The 24,135-nt window shown below is 34.2% G+C and overlaps 1 protein-coding gene across 1 annotated transcript in view; it reads right to left on the bottom strand.

The window, feature by feature from the left end:
• Window positions 1–16,912, bottom strand: part of LOC124635245 (prolactin-releasing peptide receptor-like) — an 85,296-nt gene extending 68,384 nt beyond the window's left edge. Inside the window, exon 1 of the mRNA XM_047171102.1 lies at window positions 16,528–16,912. The gene's annotated coding sequence lies outside the window, so the exon portion shown is untranslated. The remainder of the gene's footprint in view (window positions 1–16,527) is intronic.
• Between the last annotated feature and the right edge of the window lie 7,223 nt (window positions 16,913–24,135).

The following is a 24,135-nucleotide window of genomic DNA, read 5'->3' as shown; positions in this document are numbered from 1 at the left end:
TTGCAAACTTCCACTCATTAAATAAACCGTATTCAAAAGTCCAAACCGACAAAAGCAACATACATCCAACAGTCTTCCAAAATAGGTCAACTTCAGTAAAATTCCCTGTAGTCGTTCAACTTGCACAAAAGGAAAAGGAAAAAAAAACACAAAGAACAAAAGAAAAAAGAAGGTACGTACGTATAAAATGCATCGAGCTGTTCGCTCATCGTAAAACTTAATCGAATGAAAAGGTATAGTATCTCGAACGGCTGACATATTGGGCCCCTATAACGTTGCCAATCAAGCTACAGATGTTAACACGACGTTTCAGACAAGAGAAAAGGTACGTAATAGAGGGAGAACAAAAGGCCCGTTTGGTGTAATAAGTAGAACCATAGTACATGACACACGTCATAAAATATGCGTTGATTACAAAGAAAGAAAGAAAAGCTTTATGTTACACGGCATACCTATTTAAAATAATTCCGTTAAAAATTCTAGTATTTATTTTTCTGCTTGTTACAAGGTGATAAATAACGAGAAGTAAACGCATAGCAAAATAAGGCAGATATTGAAAGAAGTATATACCAAATAGTAAAAACATTTAAAATGTAGGACCAATGAAAAGAACATGTAACGCACTTCCAATTAATGTTTAGATGGATCCACATTAAATCATAGTTACCCTTCTGTACACACGTATTTAGTGACTATAGAAAGGGACACAACAGAAAACGAATTAATTATCCCGTGGCTCCAAAAGGGCGAAGAAAAATCAAGTGAAGAATGTTCTGGAAGCAAATTGGTGGCTTCGTCTAATATATTCGATGTCTATAGGGATATTTAGGTTATTACAGCCTAATTGAGCGTTGTTATTCTTGTTAAGTAAGCTTCCAAGGTCTGGAAGTGTCCTTGGTTAATTTTGGTGTTATGATAGAATTGATAGACAATGTCTCATCTTGTTTTGTTTTTATAAGTAATTAGGTATGAGAGTAAAGATTTTTTTTTCATAATTATTTTACTCTGATATTATGAACCTGATATTTTGTATGGACATGTTTATGATAGTAACTAAATATTTGACACAAAAAGAAACTGAAAGTATTTTAATTGGTACAACTGTTAAGTAACATAGATATCAGAATGACGTATAGACAACTTTTTATTCAGTAAGGGAAGTAGCTACATCAGAATATAGGTACCTAAAACAGCACACAAATGCTGGTATAATATTAGAAAGCTATAATTAACAAAACATTTTTCTCCGTGTAAGAGGAGGCCTGTGCCCAGCAGTGGGACGATAAAAGGCTGTAACAGTAACAGTAACAATCAGCCCCGGATCTTCAATTTTTTTTAGGTGGGACAAAAACTGAAAAATGCCGCCCCGCCCACCTACCTACCTACTTATGTTTATTTTCACCAACGAAAGTCACTTTTTTGGTAGGTAAAAGACTTAAAAAAATGTGTCCAAATCATTGTAGGCTCAAAATGTTGGCCAAGTCTAAGTTATAAAAGTCGAGACAGATTAATGTAGAGCGCGCCATTTTTTTTATTTTGGGATACAAAAAATTTATAAGTTTTAAAAAGCGCTGTAAAGTAACAAGCAGTCGGAAGCGCAAACTTTTTGTTTTGAGGACTCCATAAATATTTTTTTTTTGCTACATTTGAGTTATAAAAGGTAAGACAGCGTGGATTTGACTTATGGAGTCAACTAGGTACAATCTGTGTAATGTTGCGCGAGCGAAGCGAGCGCGAAATTTTTTGAGTCTACGACACCAAAGTACCGGATTAAGTACATTGTCAATCAATCAGTGGCGGCGTAGCATCGGATGGCACCCGGGGCGGCTACCTATTGAGCACCCCAAAATTTCTTTAATGGATTATTTTTAAACGCATACTACATATACCTGCCATCAATACCGTGTGCATTTGTTTTGTAGTTTTTGGGACACAAAAATATCATCCTCCGATCCTCCGAGCCTTTTTCCCAATCATGTTGGGGTCGGCTTCCAGTCTAACCGGATTCAGCTGAGTACCAGTGCTTTACAAGAAGCGACTGCCTATCTGACCTCCTCAACCCAGTTACCCGGGCAACCCGATACCCCTTGGTTAGACTGGTGTCAGACTTACTGGCTTCTGACTACCCGTAACGACTGCCAAGGATGTTCAATGACAGCCGGGACCTACAGTTTAACGTGCCATCCGAAACACAGCCAATGGTGTCTAAGATATACTTAGAAAGTACATACAGACTTAGAAAAGTTGCATTGGTACTTGCCTGACCTGGGATCGAACCCGCGCCCTCATACTTGAGAGATTGGTCCTTTACCCACTAGGCCACCACGACACAAAAATACCCAATTAAATTCAAAGAAACTTGCGTATAGAGTAAAAGTCGCGAGCGCAGCGAGCGCGAATTTTTTTTTAGTTTAAGGACACAAAAGTACCCAGAGCGGTTAAAAGGGAGCACTGTAAATTCTTGAAAAGCCGAAATTTTTCTCGAAATTTTTTGAGTTTAGGGATACAAAAGTACCCTCATCAGTGGCCTTTTACATCTATAAAAGATGATTTAAGCTGCATCCGTATCAAGTTGTTTGGCTTTGGCACTTGCGCTGATGACTAACAAGGCCTATGCGAGAGCAACAGCGCCGATCGCAACGTCCACAAACGAACTAAGGCAGTTAAAATGAAGTACTGCAAAGTTTTGTAGCCGCGAGCGTAGCGAGCACGAAATTTTTCGAGTTTTGGGCTCAAAAGTACCCAAAGCAGTTAAAAGAAAATACTGTAAAGTTGAATGGCCGCGAGCGTAGCGAGCGCGAAATATTTTGAGTTATGGGACACAAAAGTACCTACTCGAAGGAGTTAAAAGAAAGTAGTGTAAAGTGGAAACGCCGCGAGCGTAGCGAGCGCGAAATTTTTGGAGTTTTGGGTCACAAAAGTTTTTTTTTTAACTTTAAGGAATTCATTTAAGTAATCAGTTCATTTATTGTGATTTTGGCGCGAGTGGGGTGTGGCAAGGATGTAAGTGGAAAAGAGAGGGGTGACAGTCGGACTGTGTCACTCCTCTCAATCCCTTGGCGATTTCTCGGGCCGGGCCTGCACTGCGACTGGTAGTGAACCTAGGCTTTGCAGATTACGGAAGCCCTCCGTGAATGGTCCCTTTTGCCCGTGCCATCCTGGTCGTGCAGATATGTGCCGACCGAGATGGCACCCCCCTAGACATGGTACCCTGGGCCGCTACTGCAAGCAATAAGTAGCCGCGAGCGTAGCGAGCGCGAACTTTTTTATGTTATTTGTTTGAAGACTCACAAATTAAACTAGGAATTATGTACAAATAAAAAGAAACCATGATTAGAGCGCGTGCCATTTGTGATCGTTGATTCGGTGCGTCAATAAAAATGATAAACCATCAGAAAAATAGTACACAATTTGTCATTTAGCCGCGAGCGTAGCGAGCGAGAATTTTTTCACTTAGTTGGAGGATGTTAAAAGTGAAAAATAATCAATTAAACAAAGCGAAAGCGACTTTTTAAGAAACTTTGCTTGTCAGCATCATGATACAATGGAACTTCCTTATCAAACGGGTGTAATTTCATCGAAATTTCCTGGTGGTGGGGCGTCCCGCGGCGCCCCTGAGACCGAGACGCCCGGGTTATCCGCACACCCTGCACCATAGGTTAAGACGGCCCTGTAGGTAACTATTATGGTAATCTGTGATGTAGGATTTAAAATCAGGCAGCCGCCTGATTTTGCCGCCCCCTGAATTTGCCGCCCGGGGCATGGGCCCCGGCTTGCCCCCCCCCTAGATCCGGGGCTGGTAACAATAAACAAAGTGGTTTTTAAATGCTTTTTTACTTTTTTAATAATCTAATATTTAAAAATATAAATGATATGTTGAAAGATAAATAAATGCACAAAACAAAGTGGTCAGACTGACAAGACTAGCCCACAGTTGCTGTGGTCTGAATACAAAATGAAATCAGACACATAAATCAATCAAGATGAAGTCCAAAATCTGTCAATGTATCTAGCTCAGAGCAACAGTGCCTATTAACTATTAGTGAGGTTGAGGTTAGGCTGCGGCCATTTTGAAAGACGTTAATATTCAGCTGCATCACTTTGATTGAAGCCCGCCACAACTTGTTTAGGGAGATAATTAAATATTTTATCTGTTTTGTGAATACAGACTATATTTTTAAAGGCATTGGTCCCTGAAAATTTTAAGGCAAATCAACTAAAATAGTCCTAAAAGATAAAAGAAAAATTGTCCAAGGGAAATATTTTTGTTGAAATATACATGCCACAAACAGCGATGGACGGACAAAAATGGAAGGCTATGGGGGAGGCCTTTGCCCAGCAGTGGGACAACACAGGCTAATAAAAAAAAACATATAAATTAATGTTAGTGATATGAGGCGAAAATTCTTTCTAATATTGTTCTTTCGAGTTTTTAAATAACAATGTATTGAGATATACTAGGATCCCTTTTTGTACTGAATGAAACTATTAAAATAGTAATTCTACCTACCTACTTCTAATCACAATTTTCGGCGTATTCACAGACTAAATTATACACACCCAAAACTAGATATCATCTGCGTACTATCTACGCAAAATGTATTATCTCACAGACAAGGAATTTTGGCTCGCGTTGATTAAATCATGATATCAAATTGTCTACGAAATCGTGTTTGCGGTCTATGGAACTAGGAACCAACTATATTACTAGACGAGCTAAACATATATTCCGACGCCGAAGACTGAATTAATACCTGAATATATTAATCACTGTGAAAATATATCAAAATATCATCATCTTGGATGGCTTCCAGTCTAACTGGATGTAGCTGAGTACCAGTGTTTTAGATGAAGCTACTGTCTATCTGACCACCACAACCCAGTTACCTATCCAGGCAACCCGACATCCCTTCGATTTACCAAAAAAGGAAACAATAGACTAAATATGTGAAAATGAAATATAAACTGCTTCCTGGAAACCTTTGTGTAAAAATTTGTCAATATATCTCTATTTATACTTATAAATAAGCTGAAGAGTTTTTCTTTTGAATACACACATCTCAGGACTGGACCGATCATAAACAAAATCTGTATGTATTAAATAGCCATTTAAAATGAAGGCTAAGTTTTGTCCGGATGCGTGAAGTGGTCCCCACAAGACACTGGTAAACCGCTGTTGGAAGCTAGGTTACCTATCACGAAACAACCTACGAGCAAGTATGCACCTATGTACATATATACATAAGAATTCTTTGTTGCACAACCTTTATAGGTCAGTTCATCCAATACAAAGTCGCCTACAGATTCCTCTTTCAATTTCATTGTACCCTTGATATAGATCTGTTATTCTACAGCTGTTAAGTTTCACACAGCTATGAATAGAGATATATTTTTAAACAAATATTTGCTCAGCCTTTTCAATATGTTTATTTAGAATCCGTATTATTGTTTTCGGAGTATTCGATGATGAATGTCGGTGAGTTTGTGAATTGAGATTTGTAAGTTATATTGTGAATTAGTTTATTTTTGTTTTAAGAAATTATTGTTGAGTTTGAGTTTTGAATTTACCATGTAAACCTTCTCCATTATTATTCAAGTAACACATTTATGAGACATATAATTGAGTAGCTCTATTTACTCTCAGATAAGTACGACTAAAATATATAACATCATTAAATAAAAATATGACAAAATATCCGCTTTTACCTCGCACTATAATGGAATCATTTACTTGTATCATACATGTACTATTATCCAGCATCGTGATATGCAAATTATTAAATCTACGCGTGCAAAGTCGTGGTAATAACTTGTATGTAGTACGTTTGTCACTGTTAAGAGTACAAACACACTGCAGACTAAATAGTCGGCCGACAGTTGAATAAAAAAACAGTTGAAAAAATTTAAAAGTAAAATCTTGCTTTCAAGTTGGTCTGATACCGGCTGAATATCTGATCATTGTAATATGTTCAGGCCCCACCAGTCATCTTTTTTTTAACGACGTCAAAAATCATCAAATGACCCCTCCCGCTGTGGGTTAGCAACGGTGAGGGAGTGTCAGACTCTTACTGACTAAAAACCGTCGTGTTCCGTCATAGGCCTTTTATGTACCAGGGCCGCGGTATCTCTTTCGAACAATTCGCAACCCCGGCAGGACTACCAGTCATCTTCATACTGATTTATGAGCAAAAACAAACTATCGGCCGACTAAAAGTTTGAAGTGTGGTCTTAATGGAGTAATCCTTTGTCTTAGAATTTACTAGTATCACAGAACTCGGACGCATTCCAAGTAGGGGACTATAATTAGGTTCACTGGCTTTTCGGCTAGCTACTAAAATGTTCGTTTTATGTCCTGAATATGTTATTAAGTTAATAATAGTTTGTTCTTGGGATATTATATTTAGCTTCAAGTACGAGAAAGTAGAGGTTGATTTACTAAGGGAATATTAATGTATGTTCAGTATTAAATCTATGTATTTTAAAATGTATGTAAACCACTTTTTGAGAACACACAAGTAAGCTTTGTTCATGTACTTATTAAGATTAATAACGTTATTTTCGCTTATCTTAAAGCCACTCAGTCGTCATTAACGGCTTGTGTTTAAACACCACCCAAAAAAGTACCTATTTTACTACCAAAAAAATTCTAAACGGTTACCAAAATGGATAAATGGTCACCAAATAACGTTTCCAAAAATATTATTAGGTAAAACCATTTTTTCGTATTATTGACTACTAAAAAAATAAATGGACGTCTTTAAAATACACTTTAGACCAAATATTATATATTGTCACTACTTAGATGTTACCAATTATGTAATACCATGACTCCTAATTTGGTCATTTTTGTTAGACTAAAAAAGCTAACGATCGCTAGAATATTTCCCAAATACCAATTAATATACTGGGGTTCCCAAACGTACGTCGCTTATTTATTGTTATATGAATTTGTGTGTAACTCAGTAGTAAAATGTAAGCACGAAACATGCAGCAAGCATGGCTTCTGTCACGGCTCCGGCACTGCGGGGCTCCGGCGGTCCCATGCGAGCTTATCGTCGCAGATGGTTTTCACGCTCACCACCGCAGCTTCGGCTTGCTGGCCGGCTCTGCCGGCCAGCCTCAGCCGCGGCGGCGAGCCTTAAAAACTACCTGCGCCTCAGCTCGCAGGCCGCCTCGCCCCTCTGCGCCTACGCGGATTTGAATTGCACTCTAGGGGTAGGGCAGACAAGACTACGTGGAGTCGGTTTTGTAGCGATTCGTTTTCGTCACTAACTTTGATTTTGGTAGTAATATTAATCTTTTAGTTGGATAGAATTTGGTGACCATTAATCCATTTTGGAAACCAAAAATAATATTTGTGCGAGATTTGCGATTTTTCTGATGTTATTTTATTTTTTTTGGATCATAATATTATATACTTTAGTGCCCTTTTAATAATGTCAATTTATTTTTTTTGGAGTTGTTTATTTTATTTGGTGCCTCAGCTTAGAGTCTTAAAAATATTTTTGGTGATCGCCTAAATTATACCCGTCATTAACTACTTAATTTTATTTGATGTGTACTTCTAAAAAAAGGAGTCAATTAGTTCCATGATTATACAGAAGAAAATGCAGCCTTGAGAGATTTCAATGGTTACCTTTTCTTGAAAAATTCTCACAATAAATTAAAAAAACGCACTTCTTATCAAATATTCGGTGAATGACAAAATGTTTGCAGAATGCCGTGGTTGTCAGCTAGATAAGGTATCTCGGATCATGACACAGTATTACGGGATTTAGGCGTATCGCGAGCGTAATGTGAAATTAAAGGTTAAAGCTAAGACTTTGTTGTTTACCGCGGTTATACGGACTTACTGACATGGGTTGGCAATGTGGATCTACACGGTTGGAGGTTGATATTTTTGTTCAGTTTTATGTATGAAGAATTTTGGGATCCCATGTTCTAAAATTGTGTTTTATTTATCTTCAGTCTGATTCGTGGATTGTTAGTTGTTTGTTTGAATTATAACAAGAGAATCGCGATAGTAATGCTATTTGTTATTATAAATTGTTTAAAGCGTTGTAATTTGTCTCGCAGTCAATAGAAAAGACTATGTCCTATTTAAACAGCGCGTAAAATGAAGTTAAAATTATTTTTAAGTGTATAATTATTCATATTATGTAAAACAGTTTAATTTATTTATTACATCATGCAAAACAAAAAATCAGAGAGGAGGAGGAATAAAAGGAGCTAGGACAAATGGACAATGACAGGATTAAATGGATAGGCAAAGACCAACATATATACCCAGCCTATACCTAAAATCTTATACTGGTTACTAGTATATCTAGTCTCCAATGAACACAGATAAACTATGTAAACTGGATGAACTGCAGAAACTCAATGCATAACATAGATAATACCTAGGTATATTTATTCTCTGTCACAGAGAGCCAGAGTTTTAATGATTGTTGCTATTGCCTTCTAGCATGTAAATAGCTTCTCGTACATCTGCTTGTACAACATGAGGTCTATTTGTCTCTAAGGCATCTATTCTTGCAGTATTGTGAATTGAAGTTTGTGGCACATGTACTTAGTGATTCGATTTGTTAGTGTAGTCATGAAGATAAGGCCTGCTGTATGGATCTCTACCAAATAACTTTAACCAGTGGTTTCATGGGTCTCATGATAACTACTTCTGGCACACGGAATTAATAATAATTTTAAAATAGAACTAGTGATTAGCGTATTCAAACCAACAGATAGAGTTTGTCTGTTTCAGCTTTGTAATATTAAGTACCTATTAAGTATAGATTCAGTTCTCAGAATTCTGGCGGCGACAACAGTTCAGAAAACAAAAGGTTTCATGTCACAGTCTGGCCAAAAGGTCACTACCTTTTTGTTAGGTTTCTTATTGAATATAACTTTGTCACTGAGAGGTTCCAGAAAATTCCAGAGATCACGGTCACGGTTACTTTAGGGAATTAATTTTATTTATTTTACACATTTTTTGATTAATAGTGAAGTTACTAAGGCGCCTTCCTACTTTAGTGATAGTAAAAAAAAATCATTTTTATTTTATTTAGATAAATTGACATTATAGCTTCGTTTGCATTTAGAAGTTGAAGATATAAGATTTTGATTGATGTTCTGACCAAAAGAAATGGGTCCACGATTCATCACAAAGAAATCTTTTGAAATGCTAATGAAAGAGTTGTCGGAGTTTTTATTAAGTGTACATTTTGGTTCCTAAATGAATGATTTATTACTGTAATGAATTTTCATCAAGAAGATTGTTTATTTGTGGGAATAATAGTTTAAAAGGCTAAAAAACACGCTTGTTATGTATTGTCATCAGAACTCAGAGTGTGCAAAATTTCATCGTAATCGAAAACCGGTAAGTGGGTCAAATTAAGATTCCAAGATATTCTTACATACATAGTTACAAGTGAAGCTAATGTAAGCTAGTTAAAAATCGCAATTGCTTCTTTGACCTCAACCCAGTGACTCCGAAAATCAGATACATTGGTAAGACTTATTAGACTTTCTAGTACATATTAGGTAAGTACGTGAAAAACATCACATAAAATTAATAAACCTTACAACATTGATAAAATAAAACGAGCTCGCTAGCAGTAAATATTTTGACATCCGTTTCTAAATCCCTCTCCTAAAAGTCTTAACTCACTCTTAACCGTTTTACAACGCAATAAAAATGTTTGCCTACTTTTAGTAAACAAGCATCGATGTTCTCATCCTCTCTGCCTTTAGTTTGAAGCGTATTTTTCTATATTTACACACTTACTTATATAATATTAGGTATCTATTTTTAACTTAATACGTGTCAGAAAAATGTGGCTATAGAATCTGTTCAAAACAGGAGGAACAAATTGGTTAAATAAATAAATAAGTTAAATGTCACGAACTTTACCCACAATATAAGAGTCTATTTTACAATATCCTACCTACCTATATTTTGTAGCTGAGTAGGAAGTTAATTCCCGAAACTACTTGGTGCATACCTAAATTCAAAAAAATAACGTTCCACAAACAGGAAGCTACATTATCCTCCCTTGTTTTGTTTTCCCAAACGACGCCGTGGGCAGGAGCTATATAGTTTTAATAATATACGTTTCGTGTATGAGAACGTACGCGGAAAATCAGCTGAACTGTGCTGTAATAAGCAACCGCTTATCAGGGTAGCATGTTTAGCCTGAAGGCACGTCGACTTTTCCAGGTATTAAACAATAAGTTTGGATTTTGGCTAGATTTTAGATGTAATTCTGAAGTTTAAGTAGTGAAGTTTTGGTGTTTTTTGAGTCAAAATAAGAGGAACATTTTTGTAATGTATTATTCAAAAGACAAATAAAATCACGTTAGTTAGCGCATTTGCGAAATAAATAAAATCACGTTATGGAAAAAAAACTAGAGTTAGCAATAAACCTACATATTTTGTTTTGAGCTGGTGAATAAACCTGTGTCTTATATTCTACAATATGTACCTACTTACATGAAGAACGATTCACAATGTTTGATTTACTCAATAGAAAGTTCGCATTTCGTAACGTAAGCTATTTTTTTTTCGTACGTGCTTTTCGACGATGATACTACTTATAACAAATCCGTTTCCGTACCTACAAGAAGAGGATAACTTTAGGTGTAAGAAAGAGATATTAAGATTTATGCCTTCCCATCAGTTCCAAATTAATTCAGACAATTGTCGATCGCATGCAGACTGCCTTTCTATAGGTCGAACATTAACGACGGGGAACCAATTCAGATCTTCCTTTTGTTATTTATCATAAAATGGAAATTTGAGGACCTACGCCGAAATATATTAGTACCATAGCAGCGCTTTCATAATGGCGGATTTAGTCTTGCGTATAGTCTCGATTTTTCTATGTGCGGAACAAAAACCTATCACGTGGTTTCAAATGTCATTGTTTGTACTGGTAGTTCTCAATTGTTTGTAGTTGCTATACATACGACAACGTCTTTACGAACCGAGAGGAAAAGCCGCTAGTGTGAAAGCATAGTCATTGAGTAATTCTTTTGTTGAGTCTTATTTGCATTTTTATTTATTTTATGATTTAATCTTTTTGCCATGAATTGATGAAAAGGCCGGTAAATCTTTGCCAGGGCAGCAAAATATTCAAGTGCATGTTTAAGTAGGTTTTCACAGAATTCCCAAACAAAGTACCTAAGTACCTCCAAAATCAAATAATAATATTCACATTCCATAGATACATAAAAATATACCTATAACTACAAAATGATAAGTCAATCTCATACAAAACACATTTCAATATTTGAATATTTTTCAATAAACACCTCGATCATCCGTGAAGCTGTCAGAAAAATTCACAGTAACATTTCGAAATCGGGACTAGGTACTAATAAAAAATATTACCTACGGAACCCAAATCTTGGAACCCAAATCTGTCATCGATAGAGAACCACAGATACGCAAATTGCTCTCCGAAATGGAATTCTAAGGAAATATTTTCAATACTATTCTATTCTACCTTTGAAATTCTAGTTCTCCCGATATTAATAACTGAGTCAGATTTGCTTTTAAAGGAATTACAGAGCTCTTGTAATATGCAAAATATTGGAACAGAATTTTTGAAAAGGTTATTACATTACGTGATATGCAGACGAGAAAATGTTACTGTATAAAATATTGAATTTGTCTAAAAGAAAACATTAATATATCTTCCAATGCATGGATTCTAATACTTAGATAGTTACAGTATAATAATATTGGCTTTCACATATTAAAGGAAGTTTACTTTCTAAGAAAAAAAAGGAAAATAAGCTTGTATTTACATACATTCTTTATAAACAGGCAGTATATGTATTTTATCAAAGTACTGGTACCGTTTTTACCTTAAAAACGTGGGATGTTCTCCATAGGTACCGATTACAGGTTACACTTTTCCAGTACAAAAGTATATTTTTAACTATATCTATACGATGACACTGAAAAATCTCAGAAAAGATAGCTAAAGGTCGTTCCTAACCGCTTTATCTTTATCCGCCAACTTATTTTATTTACGGAATATTATTTTTATCTTTGCGGTGTTTTATTTGAACAGCGATACGTGCCGGCTTCGGCGGATATAAATTATTAATTATATTTTAACCTTACTCACGATTTAAGACTTTCTATTTGTTGGTGAATTTTTAACATCAGATTATGCCAAAAGGTTTACAGATGGCAGCCGAATTTCAAGTTCGAAACACGGAGGAACTCGAAATGATCGATGGTCACCATTTTCACCTTTGATCAATCAACGTGTGCAACTTAGAGTATGATGAGTTACAGCATTTATTGACCTATCACGATGAACAAAACCAGCCGTATACTTGCCGCCCATTATTTAAATTGGCGATTTAACAACTGCAACAACAAAATGTTTTGGTTTCCTTATGCGTAAATTGTAAATGCTGCAACTCACCGTAAGTATTTATAATTTTTTACGTCTATTGTTTTGTATTTGCCGATAGGCTTTACGACTATAAAAGACGAAATACTAGGTACCTATGTAATTTTTATTTCTTTCGCAGATTTTAATATTAATACACACGTGACTCCCAACTACGCAACCTTTTTGATACGTTACTATCTAAAAATAGGCGGTGTGGTGTTCAAAATGTGAGTACTTCAGTTTAGGGCCTGATATGATACTGATAAAAGATTCTGACGTACGTTTTTAAATTGCACATGCATGTTGTACATGATTGCAAGGAGATATTACATGTTATGTAATATTTAGATAAGGTTTTGCAAAAAGAGTTTTTTTCAATATTGAGAGAAAAGTAAAAAAGTTTATGAAGAAATGGCATGTCACTTTTGAATGTTAAAACAAAACTATTTCAATACTTAAAAGACCTTTTTACTCTCTCGTGAATTAGTATCCGCCGCTGAAAATATTTTTTACTAGCTGGTGCCCGCGACTTCGTCTGCGCAGGTTTAGTATTTCGAACAATATGTTTACAAATTGTAGCCTATGTGTTATTCTGATGCATATAAGCTATATTATTGTAAAGTTTCATTAAAATCCATTCAGTAGTTTTTGCGTGAAAGAGTAACAAACATCCATACATCCATACATACAAACTTTCGCGTTTATAATATTAGTAGGATTAATCCTGTTGAATAAAAATTAAATTGAACGACGAAATACGTTTTTATTCCGAAGAACATTGTTTCGAGTTTTTTATAGCCCCAAAATTGATACAAATCTATACTAATATTATAAAGCTGAAGAGTTTGTTTATTTGTTTGTTTGTTTGTTTGAACGCGTTAATCTCAGGAACTACTGGTCCGATTTGAAAATTTCTTTCAGTGTTAGATAGCCCATTTATCGAGGAAGGCTATAGGCTACTTTTTATCCCGGTACGGGAAGTAGTTCCCACGGAATGCGGGTGAAACCGCTGGCAGAAGCTATATTTTATATTTTATCTGCCTGAAATACATGATTTTTTGTATCGGATCTCGATACATTTCTAATGAATATATTTTTACATTACTACTGCAACATTTGTCGGATCGCATTGCAGTTTTTTAATCACGATATCAAATGTCAAATGATGGTCATAGAAATAATCTTTCCGTGTAATTTTTTCTATTTATAGCTCGTTTTAATGTATGCTTTTGATACATTCATGTGACTAATGAACTACCTTGTTTCTTTGATTTCCTTTGAAATTAGTCTGTTAGTGTAAAAGTAGAGTAAGTTTTAAATGGATAAGCTAGTCCTATTTATATTGCAGCCACAGATACCATGTTCTTATTAATTGCCAATTGATAGATTTTGTCTTTAAACTTTATTATGCCATAGAACTAGGAAGAAGTGACTGATATAGGTATCTATGGTACTAGGTATTACTCAACGCGCTAATCTCAGTAAGTACTGAACCGATTTTACAAATTATTTTACTATCAGTTAGCCTATTTATCGAGCAAGGCTTTTTTATTCGGGTGCGCAAACTAATACCCACAGGATTCAGGTCGCCTGGCGGAAATGAGTAATTTATGCTGTTGCTATGAAGACTACTTAAAGAAACCACCCAGTTCAACTACTTCAGAATACTAGAATTTATTGTGGAAACATATTCCAGCTATGCAAGATTGCCTGAAATATGCTGAGAGTGCACTCTTACGGTTGACCGTTCGTAGAATTAATATATTCTACAGAATACGTGTATTGTACAAAATTGTAACTTACACAGCTAGCTGTATCAAAAATTATGGATACTTTCCAAGAAAATGCAACGATTTGCCGTAAAATTTTATGCAAAATTGGAAATTGTTGCTTAGTTTTCGTTTTTCGTGTTAACCCTCAAGGGTATCAATACACGCTTTGGTAGAAGATATTAGTAGCAAAAGTTCAATATTTTTACTAAAGGCGAGTGCAATTTTTGGATATCTCAAAATTTAAAAAGGTTTTTCAAAGTTGCCCTATGTCTTTATATCTGTATATCTTATTCCTCTGTCTGGCCTTTTCCCAACTATGTTGGGGTCGGCTTCCAGTCTAACTAGATTCAGCTGAATACCAGTGTTTTACATGGAGCGACTGCTTATCTGACCTCCTCAACTCGAGTAACCCGATACTCCTTGATACACCACAGTCTACAATGTTTATTTAATTTGTATATTTCCTCACTACATTGTTACCGAAGCCCGTAACACATGTAATAACGTAATGTAAGCAATAAAATAATTTAACTACCGCAACTCAGTGACCCAGATACGCGTATCACGACTATCGACGCTTTCAATTAGTACTTATTAGTTATGTTGATAAACCTTTGTAGTACTGGTGTTACTAAAGTTCGGCCATTCAGAGAATGCGTTCCTGACACGTCGCGATTGAACTGACGACGTAACTACATTCATTGATTATTGATATAATAATGTTGTTTTAATGCTCCTCAATTGTTAAAACGGTAAACAACCAGCAAAAATATTTTTATCGTAACTGCAACGCCATTGCAAAGTTACGTCGTCAGTTCAATCGCGACGTGTCAGGAACGCATTCTCTGAATGGCCGAACTATAACTGGGGTTATTTTTAGTTTTACTTCTGATATATATTTTTATCATAAACTAACTAAGTACTTGTTATATAGGTATGGGTAAAGCCGCTTCCACAAAAAAGGTAAATGACATTTTTTTTGCAAATAGGTTGCAACTTATATGTCAAATTGTCTTTGGAAAATAGATGAAGTTGAAATTTTCCATGCATAACCTTGGTTAAAAGGTTTTATGTAAATATCTATTCTTACAGAAGTATAGTTTTAATATTGTAATGAATAATAAACTAATTTGTTTAATTACGCAGATCCAAGATAATTCATATTAAGTAATGTGATATCGTAGTTTTATAACACTCTAATAATAATAAGCCACAATGCGTTGTTTCCATCCACTTTAAGCTTTTAAATAACTGCTATTATTTACATAATAATCATAATTAATCCATTTGAACTGCCACTAAATAATTCATCATTATCTTCATTACAAAATAATAGGAAGTGTATATAAAACGATTATACAAAGACCGGATAATAAAGGGTTAAAAATGTCAGGAAAATTCCTTCATTTTTCCGGATTTAACGCCCAAAGTGACTTTGTATGCGAAATTTTGACATTACAGTGTTAATGACGACTTTTTTTCAAAATGGCGTCCTTTGACATTAAGCTCGCTTTGAATGTTGTAATGACATTAGAGATTTAAAGCATTCCGAACAGATTTTAGTCGTTAAAACTTTTAAAGTTGGTCTCTTATGCGGAATTTGGACAAAATTTCAAGAGGTTTAGTGTTACTAATTGTTAGAAGGCGACATTTTGATTTTGATTAAAGTTTACAAAGTTGTTTTGTGAAATATGAGTGATTTCGATAGTATTGTTCAATTTGATAGGGTCGGAAGTAACGTAACTTATGAGATGACGTCAGATTAGAGTATGGAAGAAGAAACCATGCTGCGCCGACCCCAAATAAAGTTGGCATTTTATTGAATGATGATGCTTTATAAAAAAACTTTGATAATATTAAGTTTTATAGAAGTAATTTAACAATTAATTAGTAATCTTGATAGATAAGCTAAACTACTTTTTGTCAAATTATTTTTTATTTTATTACACTATTTACTTCCCTGTTTTTTCAGTAAGAATCCCTTTATTGTAAAAAATGTCTCATTCAACATAGGGAACTAAATAAATTATGACTTAATTATTTTTTTAATTTACCTATTAAATAAATAATAGGTAATTACCTTGTATTATCTAAATAAATAACGTTATTTAAAATTGCAATCCTCCAAATAGGTACTTATAATATTCCGTCTCAAAATAAAAAATACATGGCAATTGATAATATAGATAATGTCAAATTAGATGGCTTCATTTAATCTTTCCTTATTTCTTATTATTTTAATCATAAAATACACCTTAGTCCATACAACACTGAAATATACACAAACAAACAATAAACGGAGTTTTATACGGTATAAAAATATTGAAAAATAAAAATACACAAACCTTTTACGAGGCGACTCTTTCGTTCTGACGGTCCACTACAACACTCGTAAACTGCCACAAACAACAAAAGTTCAGTTCTCTTTGACAACTAAATCCCACAGTCTGTATATTTTATTCAAAACAATCACGGAAATAAAATACGCAACTTCAATCAAACAAACAAAAAATAACGCACTTTTATTTTCAAATCTGTCAAAGTTATTTGAATATAGAACGTCGATGAACTAAACTTGGGTTTTAAATGTGGAAGGTATTTTTTGAACGTTGTTTTTTTAATTGTGGTTTTTGGTTGCAGAAAGGAGGTTACAGCTAAGTTTTGCTGTTTATCGTGTAGTAGTCGACTGATACCGGTATAGAGGTTCGCATCGGACGCTGGCTGTATACAGACTGAGCGTAGCAAACGCTTGCCTACGCCGTCCGTCGCAGCCTACGATGTTATTTTCAAAATATAAAACCATAAATATGAGTGTACACGTCTTAACTTACTGCGTTGTAATACATACTTTACTAATACTATACATGGAATAGACACATAAATAAAGCCTCTTTGGTATATTTTTGTCTTATCATTCGACGATTTTAAGCTAATCATAAATTAGTAGCTATATTTGCGTACATTTTTAGACTTATAAATGCGGTAACTAAACTTACAAATTCTTGAACTAACACCAATATAATTTTATCACATTATTTGCGGTTTGATAATGCTATTCAAACTTTTTGGTAAGAGTAGTTCCCGACACGGAGTTTCGAAATCTTGGCTGTTTGCCATATTCTACATTAGTTTGTAAAAAGAAATCAGTTTTACAATGAGATCTGAGAGTTATTAAGTTAATCAATCATGAGATGGATTCGAAGCATTTGGAGTTGATTGAAATAGTTTAATGCGGTGCAATAAATTGTTGTTGGAAGCAGTCTGCGGTTTAAGAAGTTATTTAAATTCCTTTGTTGATAGTTCAGTCATCTTTGAATGGGATTTAGGATGTTTTTGTCTCACGAACTATAAAAATTTATATAAATCTTCAACCCTAAGAGGTATTATAATGAATTAATTAATTGTTGCAACTATGAATAGTCGCATTTTTTTAGTTTTAATGTTTGAGTGCATAAACCCTTTCTGAGTTTAAACAATTTTTGTAGTGCTAAGTACATACATAGGGGCATGACTTGATTATCAATAATGAAAAAGAAGATTATTTTCTCCGTAGATAATTATTATTTATTTCGAACTATTATAATTTACTGGTAATTTACGATTAACGTAAAATATTGCATTTGATACTGAATGTAGTAGATACAATAGATACCGAATGTGGTAAATAGTCTTATCGAAGTTTATTTTCATGATTTGCCATTCATGGAACATTCTACATCTCGTTTTATAGTAAAGCCTGCTTCCACCCACGATTTCACCAGTTTCCAGGGGAGCTACTTCTTGAAAAGTAGTCTATTCATAGCCATCGTCAGAAACCACCATTCCCGATATTATGTCTATCTATAGTTTTGCTTTCTAGATAAAAAATAAACGCAATGTAATCTTTATGTACTCCGAATAATGTACTTACATATGTTATAGGATGCTATGTACGCTATGTAGCAGAGTTTGCCAATCGAACATTAGCCCTCCACTATTGAAATAAGGTTGAAAATCTATTGAAGAAATTTGATGGATTGAGGTAGGTTGATGTACAGTCATCTGTACTGTGAAGAAAAAAATTTGGAAAGGTGAAAAAAAGGTGTTGCCAGAATGCTTTAATTTATTTTATGATTGAGATTAGGCTACAAAGATTCTTATAAAAATTCATGCATTCACATAAAATAAAGGCAAGTAATAAAAACATAAGTCACCATAATATCAAATTTTCCTGTCCGTAAAGTTTTATTTACGAAAATCTACGGAAGTTTTATTTTTTTATGAAGTAAGCGAAACTCACTGAATTTCTGTATACAGAATATTTTTTACAAGCCAACAATCATTTATATCCCACAATAATCTCTTTGTTATTATTTTTTTCGGAAACAACCAGTTTCGTTTACAAATTCAACAAAAACAAAAGAACCCGCACAAAATATTATTTTGTTCGCGAAGTAAAAAGTTTACAATAACGTTTTTCTTTTTAAAACAACCGTAAAAATACTCGCCAGTGTTACCTCTTTTCAATTTTCGGAATAGGTACATTCAGTAGATGCAGTTAACGACTTCACGGACCTATCGTTTCCTACAGGGCCACTGTATTTTATGTGCAATCGGCTGTCAGTTTTCAATGGATAATATCATTTTTTATACTGAGTGAGTATCAACTGTACCAAAAAACGGACATACAATACGATATAAAAGACAGTTTGTTGTGTTTAAGTACGTTTAATTATTATTCAATGTAGTCTTTTTAGACTTGAATTCTAATTAGGTTCTAAAGAAAATAAAATCAAGATCTATCCTATCAATTTCAGAGATAGTTTTAATACTAAAACGACGACCTATCCTGAACTGCAGAAATCTATCATATAGTAGCTTTTACTAGCAGCTAAAAACTTGAGTCAATACTTTATCAACACTAGATTGATGGTAGTGTCAAGAAAACTTAGACGCGGCCGTAAGAGAATGTTTGAAAAATCTTTTTACTGAGTAAGTAGTGCAAAATATCGTTATCGCTGGTCTTTACTTTTTGCATGCTTTTTAAAAGATAAAAATATATATATCACACTTTTTCGCGAAATAAATGGGTTTACAAAAATTTGGATAACTGGCGCCAAACTTAATGTCAACTTGCAACTAACTTCCGAGCACAGGGCGGTACAAACTAGCGCATTACCTACTTTGATTCGTCGATACCTAAAAAGATGTATATTTTGTAATTTAAATTACTGTTTCTTCAGTCTAATATAGGTACTTGTGGTTTATTTAAATTAAAATCTGTGTGTGTTTTAAAATAAACTAAATCAAATAAAAAAATAATACTTAAAACTAATAAAGGTTTGCGAAAAATTGATCCTCGTCGCTGTCAGTTAATTTAAAAGGCAGTTAATTTAAAAGATTTCTATTTCTTAAAATAGCGTAGGCTGTTCTTCATATTCCAAAGCAACTTATTAATACCGCAGTGTAGGTTTCGAGAAATGATTTAAATGTGGAATTTAAAATTAAATATTTAATCAATGATTGGTTTGAATGTACGTGGGTGAAGATTCCTGATACTGCAATTACTTTTAAGATTATACGTACCAAGCATAGAGCTCGTTACAGCCTTAATAATGTCCATTGCTGGACAAAGGCCATCCCCAAGCTACTCAGGCATTTACCTATATGAGAAAAACCACCGTGGCCGACAATCGTCACGGAGGACGTTCACATTATTTCTGAATGTGACAATTTCAAAGTATGAACACAAACAACTACCAAACGAAGTAGGTCGTAAAATATAAACCTCTTTACAAGATATGATGGCGCCTTGACATTCGACATCACGACTCGAGAGCAGTGTCGGTGACAGCTACACTTATCTTACAACCACTTTACTATACAATAGTATATAATATACACCAGGATATGTCTGAGGTCTACTTTATGTTGACGAGAAACAAACGCGCGATTCACGAGATTGCGACGTGTGAAATTATTATTTTGATTCACGAGATTTCGAGAAAATTATCAGATTGGTGCATCGGGAGGGATTGTCAGACTTTCGCTGAGTAAAACCCACCTGTGTACCAGGGTCGCGGCAACTCTATTGATTGATAATAATCACCTTGAGTAAATGAGAATATACTTCTGACTAATCTAAAGCAGTACTCAGCTTTAATTATTAATTTTGATTATTATATGTCATTTTTTCCCCGACTATATTAGACAATCGTTGACTGATTATCTGATGATTAGTTTACTAACGTGTCATTTCGAAATAAGTCCCCAACAAGTAATGTCTAAATCCTATTATCCTTCTGAAAGCAGCTAAGCAAAATAACAGATATAAATAAAAAAATGGGAATGGAGATAACTTACTTTTCGAATAATACGTTTAATATCGATATTTAACTTCGTTGAATAACAGTAGACCTCATGATCTCGTCTACATTCCCACAAGTGGGAAAATGAGACTATTGTCAGGGAGATTGGTGTCACATACCTCCTCAAGTATAGAGTATGTGTGGTAGAGTTAGATGTAAAGGAAAAGTGCAAAGTCGAAAAAGTTGAAATGTTCAAACCGTGCGATAGTATTGAAATAGAACCAAAGAACTGGAATTAGCGAAATTGTGTTTAACGCTACATACAGGAATGAATTTTAAGCAGTGCGCAAAAAAAAACTGGTGGTCCAGAATCATTAACAGAACATATCTGCATCATCAGTAAAAAAAAACTTTTCATTCTTTTGTCCGCCCCAAAATCAGCAAAATATGGATACCAACTATTCTTACGCGCTTGGAGCAGCGCTCGCGTCACTAAACCGGTATCGCGTTGCCGCCGTGCCTACTATGACGACTGTGACCGTACAATCGGTTGCAAAATAATCATCTTTCGATATCAATAACTTTTCTTTTTTGTACTAAAACACGACAAAATGAAAATATACGTATCTATAAAACATATTTAACTATAAGTTGACAAAGTTTGCGAACTGGATAAAATTCATTCCTGTATATAAAAAAAAAAAAACTAATTTGTTTATATCAATATTTTTTTGATTGAAAATCAAATTTTATGTTTGAAAATCAAGCTAGTAGTTCTAGTAGTTTTCAGACTACTTTTTTGACATTTCCATCCACCATAGTTTCATCCATACAAAAGAATAGCAAGCGTGTCAAAATAAAAAAGCACATAGAAAAGAAAAACTAAAACAAATACAGCGCCATCCTTCAAACTTGAAAAAAAAAATGGAAAAATAAAATATCGATACATTTGCATATCCGCTTTCGCTGCACTACAATCATTTATGAACAAAGGGGAAAAAAGTTTTCGAGTGCGTGTTAGATCGACTCGTGAACATTTGAAACAATTTTGAAACTCAGTATGAACGCATGTATGTGTCTATGCCTGTTTTTTTTTTTAAAGAACTGAATTTGAATTTATGACGGTTTATGCATGTCATATAAATAATATTAGTAAACAGGACTGCGCACATAAACCCAAAAAACGAGCCGAGTGAAACAGTTAGTACGGAGGCTGTCTGTCCCTTTCTAATAGCGTGACTATGAGATTAAGCTATGTGAGACAAATCCGAATTTGCTAAGATTATTAAACGCAGATTGGTATTGAAGTTTTAACTTACGCAGTTTGTGACCTTAAGAAACTTATAAAGGCTTTTAATAATTAGTGGGAATTAGCAGTATAAAAGCAGGAAGATTCGAAGTGAAGACTGTTTTTTTTTGTATTTCTACTTCATATATAGATTGCTGAGCCATTTATGTCGCCTTTCTTCATTTTTTGGGTAGCTATAACAATAGTACAACAGTTTTAAAATCCATCACCCATATTTTCACTCATTACAAGAATTCATGGGCACCCTAGTTGTTTGGTTTACGAAAATGTTATTATTAGCTAACCTGTGGAGCGATATATTGCAACCACCATAGGATTCACTTTTACAAGTATAAACGCAACACTTTTTCACCATTTAAATATTTTAAATTGATTTAATACAAAAAATATACACAAAATTTTAAATGCTGATTACGCGCCAAGAATGTTCAGGGTTACCGCTAGAAAATAAATAATAAAAAAAAAAAACAAAATAAAAATTTATGTTGTTTATGTTTTAAGAATAATAATTTATATAAATAATTTATTCGTATAATAAATTAATGCGATTTTTATTAATTTGTTGACTTACAATTGTTAATATAAGATAAAAATATATGTGATTCAATTGTTTTTTTGGGAAGACAAAACTGTTGATCACAACATTTTTTTATGCTGGCAAGGTGTTAGAAAGAGACAAACGGCCTCCGTTCTAACTATCCCTCTCGGCTCGGATTTGCCTCTGTGTATTATGCAACTTTAGTACCTTAGTGCGTTGGAATAGGGTTCATTTTCGTAAATATATATTTTGAGCGTGCGCAATCTTGTTTATTATACTACATCTATGATGCATGTAGAGCCGATTTAAATATAGTTCTGCTACTGTCAATTTCAATCAAATTGACTGTTTTATTTTAATATTTAAGTACCGAATACTTAAATATTAAAATAAATAAAACAGATTGGTTAAAACAATTGACTGTTTTATTTTAATATTTAAGTACTGAATACTATATAAATGAACTATATAACTACTATACTACTATACTACTACTACTATATAACTGAATATGTTATATAAATAAAACAGTCAATTGTTTAATTAATATTTAAGTATTCAGTACTTAAATATTAAAATAAAACAGTCAATTGTTTTAACCAATCTGTTTTATTTATTTTTTGAAACGGTTTAATAACAGATTCGTCGATATTGTTATGTTATTTTGTTAATATTTACTTAAGGTACGCTTTGAATTCTTGTGCCGACTGCAATTGCCGTCCGCACAATGCCGCGACTGGATGAAGTCGGTCACAGCTGCACTACTGGTTTGTATGTACCTTCCAAACGTAGGTATACAGCTCAAAGCATTGCCAAATAAAAGAAACAACCAAGCAAATTACGTAAGCAAGAAAAACAAGCTGTAAATACACTGTGTAATTATCAAGGCTTATTCTAAGGGCGAGTAACGAGGTATTTGTAAGCAAATGTGGGGGCCTGACGTAAATCAGCCACTTCTACGTAATATGGCTTTATGGTAATGGTAACGGACTTGGAATAGGGAAGAAGGGGAGTATTATTTGAAAGTATTTGGGAAGGATACTGCTATTCTGTCTTTGGAAGATTGCCTAATTTTGTTGTTGAGTTCCGTTGGGTGGATCTCACACTGCCTTCCTGCTCTGTGATGCGAGTGAGTTGACTTGAAATATTTTTTTCTATTATATGCTTAGGATCGTTAGGGTCTATTTCAAAGTCAATCAAACAATATTACTAGAGATGGTTTATAGGGTAGCCTTAAACTTGCCTTGAACTGCAGAAGCGCAAAATCTAGACAGATGATGACTGCAACGAGCGTAATTGAATCTTTTCTATTAGATAGTCTTACAGTTTGGATAAACTAAATTATTTCATTGTTCATTAATTAAACTAGGAAGTAAAATGTGGGCGTTGTAGTATCGTGTTTTAAACTTTAACGTTGTTTAAAACAATGAATTGTTTTGTCTACTCCAATGACTTTTGAAATTCAGTTGTAATTAATCACCTTACCTTCGTGCAAATAATTTACGAGATGACTAGTCTATCTATAGAGCGATTATTCTGACCTTTTAAAACAAAGCCAGACGTGGGGTTGTTACTGAGAAATACTAACAATAATCGAAGCAACTATAGAACCAAGCAAATATTTCAACACTTGTACCTTGCAAGCTTTAATTCGAGGAACGAACAGTCGGTCGTTGGAGAAAACGCGTTTAGACAAACGAAGTGTAGGACGTTCTGGTATACGGTGGACCGACGATTGAAAGTGGTGAGCAGTCAGTGGATTTGGGCTTCCCAAGACAGGGATTATTAGCGCTTTTTGGGGGAGGACTTCTCTCACCAG

This window comes from Helicoverpa zea, chromosome 12 (assembly GCF_022581195.2).
Source record: "Helicoverpa zea isolate HzStark_Cry1AcR chromosome 12, ilHelZeax1.1, whole genome shotgun sequence".
Classification (NCBI taxonomy): Eukaryota; Metazoa; Arthropoda; class Insecta; order Lepidoptera; family Noctuidae; genus Helicoverpa; species Helicoverpa zea.
Note: the sequence above shows the minus strand (reverse complement) of the source record. Positions and strands in the feature narration are given on the sequence as shown.